Genomic DNA, 4,069 nt, shown 5'->3' with positions numbered 1-4,069 from the left:
CAAGGTCCCAAATGTGTTTTTGTGGAGGCACTGGTATGTGGTAGTGTTGTCTTATATATCAAGAGTTCTACCATCATTATAGTGCAAGGATTCCATACAACCAGGGTTCCATACCTCCTCGATGTTCCTCACAGGCATCTTCTCTAAGCACTGACTGTTCCTGATCCTTGCAGCAGCCATCTGACTCCAGACCCCACCAATCCACTCTTTTATAGCACTGTTCTTATTGGCTGCACGTGTGGCCTGTTAACATCAGGCCTGCTCCTGATCTTTAGTAATTGGTCCAGCTGTGGCTCCTTGGGGGATAAGATTACATTCTATACCACTTTCATAGTGTGTCCCCCTACATGGTGGGAAGGAAGGCACAGGCTGGAGGGACTCTGAGCATGGAGCAGGATCCCTTCAGCTAGCACAGAGACAAGGACAGGGACATCATCTCCCTGATCCCTTCTGCCCTGCAGACACCTCCACCAAAACCAATCACCAGCAAAGCCCAGCCTGCAGCCTCACAGAGCCCTTGCACAGACAGTCGGGTGTTTCACAAGGCTTTTGCAATGGGTTTTACCAAATGACTGTGTGGAAAGAGGTGTGAAACTAGCAGGAATGGGGGCAAGCAGCCACCACAGTGTCCTTGTACTCTCTGCTGTCCTGCTCACCATCTCTCCACAGCCTGTTGTGCTGTCCAGGTCCAGCTCCTGCCCTCGTCCTTGGCAAGGTCAGCTCCTTCCCTCTGGCTGCTGCTGCTCAGGCAATCAGAAAGAAAAAAGTAAACAGCGAAGACAAAAGCGTTGATTATGGAGCCTCTGAGTTTGCCAGGCACAGGGAGGGCTGGGGGGAGATAAATGTTGCTAAACCAGAGTTTCCAGGCAGCACAGGCTTCCCAGTAAACAGGATTCACACCTGCCTTCCCACATCTGCTAATAACGGTGGGTCATGCCAGGGAACAGGAGAAAGAAAGGGAGAAAAACAATGGTAGAAATGCAAATGGTGCAAAATCTGCTCTGTCTTCCAAAATCTCGGGCACCGTTTTCACACCACTCCATTCCTGTGTCTCAGGGGTTCCCTGCCCTCAGCTGTAGCCACTCCACACACACAGGGGAGCCCATGAGAACCCATCAGCTCACCATGTGTAACACCTCCAGAGCTCTCCCACACCTCTTGGGTGCCTTCTGGGGATGTGCTAACACCCCTGATGGAAACTGGGTGAATGTGCCTTACACATGTCCTTGCTCAGTGTCCTGCCTCTCCTTTTTCCAGGGGAGAGCTGGCTTGTCTTCTCCTTGTAGGAGCTAAATCCCAATTTGTTGTGTGGCATTTCCTACCAGCCTTGTTCCCAGGGTAGAGATAGCTGCACCTAGAAATTAGTGTATAATTTCCTGGAGGGATCATAAGAGCCATAAACCTGGCCTGCATTAGTATTTAAAGTATGTGCAAACTGCTCATAAGGATATGTAAGTATCAAGTGTCCTTTGAAGATTTTCATGAAGCCAAGCAATGTTTTCCAAGCTGTTTTCCCAGTTAATGTTTAACAGGACAACAGTGAGCGCCCACTGGCACTGGAGGCAGGGACCAAGACAAGAGCTCAGCAGAACAATGTGCATTGCTTCTGCTCTGAGCTCCTGGCTGGGCAGCTTCATTCCCAAGTGGAAATGACATTGTAGGGTAAGGAAATGGAGTGGGATGGAATTGTCTGCAGCTCCAGGGCAGTGGAGCAGAGACCCAGCTCGTGCCCATGTGTGCAGTGCCTTCCCCTGGCCCCTCCATGCCAGCCCTCCTCTTCCTCACACCCTTCATGTGAGCCACGTGGACTCACTGGTGTGGCACAAAATGATCCAAGGGTTTTTTTGGTTTGTTGGTTGGGGTTTTTGCCCACTCTGTGCAGCAAACTCCTCCTGGGAGGTTCTGCCAGATGTCAGGGTGCTGCAGCTTGTCCAGAGAAGGGAATGGGGCTGGGGAAGGGTCTGAAGCACAGGTCTGGTGAAGAGCAGCTGAGGGAGCTCAGGGGGGCTCAGGGGGCTCCTTCTCCCACTGTACAGCTCCCTGACAGGAGATTGGAGCAAGGTGGGAGTTGGCCTCTTCTCCCAGGCAAAAGTGACAGGGTTAGAGGGGATGGTTTCAGTTTGAACCAGGGGAGGTTTAGGCTGGATATGGGGGAAAATTTCTTCACCAGAAGGGTGTTCAGGCATTGGAACAGGCTGCCCACAGCAGTGGTGGGGTCACCATCCTTGGAGGGTTTAACAGACATGTGGATGTGGCACTTGGGGCCATGGTTTAGTGGTGGCCTTGGCAGTGCTGTAGGAATTATTGAATTCAATGATCTCAGAGGCTTTTCCAGCTTAAATAATTCTGTGATTCGGTGTGAGGAGGGCAGCACGGCTAGGGCAGATGAGGCTGGGGAATGATGGTGCTTCACTGCCTGCATCCAAGGAACTGCAGCCTCTTCTTGGTGCCCTGGAATGGCTCTGGAATGTCTCCCACACCTCCCATCAGCCAGCAGGTTTCCTTTGGGATACCCTTTGTGTGCTGGCTGAGCTCTTGGGTAGCTGTGTATCCTGTTTTTCTCTCACCCAAGAATGTCATGTAACTAATTTAAATAATTTCTTCCTGGTTGAGCCTCATTAGGGACCCAACATTAGGCTGGCCTGATTAGATCTACTTATCGATGGTGGGGAAAAAGAAGCAGTTTGAGCACGCACAGGAGCAGGATCACGCTGCTCCACTGCCTGGAGACCACCACGGTGCCCAAGCCCAGCTCACACCCCCGGGCACAGCGTCCCTTCAGAGGTGGCCACTGCTGTCCCCCCGCCGCTGGCCACCCCGGTGAGTCACAGTCATGTGCGAGGGGCAGGGACGGTGACTGAGCGCTCCAACCTGCGTCCTTGACCTATTTTATCTGGGCAAGCCCGTAATTGCTTTCCCAGGCTCTGTGCCTGGACCCTCTCCTGCGCACGTGTCCCCTTATCAGCGGCAGCGGCAGCGCCCGTGCAAAGGTCCCGGTCCCAGCCCGGTGTCCCGGTCCCAGCCCGGTGTCCCTGTCTCCAGCCTGGTGTCCCGATCCCAGCCAGGTGTCCCGGTCCCAGCCCGGTGTCCCTGTCTCCAGCCAGGTGTCCCGGTCCCAGCCAGGTGTCCCGGTCCAACCCCGTGGGGAAGGGAACACGGGCGAGGTTTGGGGGGCTTTGGGACCCAGCCCAGCCCTGCCGTGCCCGGGGGTCCCTGGTGGGACTCCACTGCCCGGCCGGGGCAACTGGGACAGGGGCACGAACAGGGACATGCAGAGCAACAGGGACAGTGGCAGCAGCTGGGGCAGGGACAGGAGCGGGGACAGGGACAGTGGCTGTGACAGGGACGGGGCTGGGACAGGAACAGTGGCAGTAGCTGGCACAGGAACAGGGATAGGACATGGACAGAGGCAAGGGCCGTACCTGTGACAGGCACGGGGCAGGGAGAGGTGCAGGAGCAGTGACAAGGGCAGTAACTGGAACAGGGACAACGACAGGGACAGGGGCAATAGCAGGGACAGGGGCAATAGCTGGGACAGGGACACGCGCAGTAGCTGGGACAGGGACACGGACAACGACAGGGACGGGGCAATAGCTGGGACAGAGACGAGAGCAGTAGCTGGGACAGGGACAATGACAGGGACGGGGTAGGGACAGGAACAAGGGCAGTAGCTAGGACAGGGACATGGAAATAATAGGGACAGTTGCTGGACAGGATAGGGATAGGGACACGGACAATGACAGGGACAGTTGCTGGACAGGACAGGGATAGGGATAGGGACAGGGACACGGGCAATGACAGGGACAGTTGCTGGACAGGATAGGGACAGGGACACGGACAATGACAGGGACAGTTGCTGGACAGGACAGGGATAGGGATAGGGACAGAGACACGGACAATGACAGGGACAGTTGCTGGACAGGACAGGGATAGGGATAGGGACAGGGACACGGACAATGACAGGGACAGTTGCTGGACAGGGCCCGGGGCCGCCCCGGTCGCTCCCTTGGCCACGCCCCCATGGTGGCCACGCCCCTTTGGGCGGGACTCGGACCGTGACGCGTCCGCC

The sequence above is a fragment of the Ammospiza nelsoni genome, chromosome 16, assembly GCF_027579445.1.
Source record: "Ammospiza nelsoni isolate bAmmNel1 chromosome 16, bAmmNel1.pri, whole genome shotgun sequence".
NCBI lineage: Eukaryota > Metazoa > Chordata > Aves > Passeriformes > Passerellidae > Ammospiza > Ammospiza nelsoni.
Note: the sequence above shows the minus strand (reverse complement) of the source record.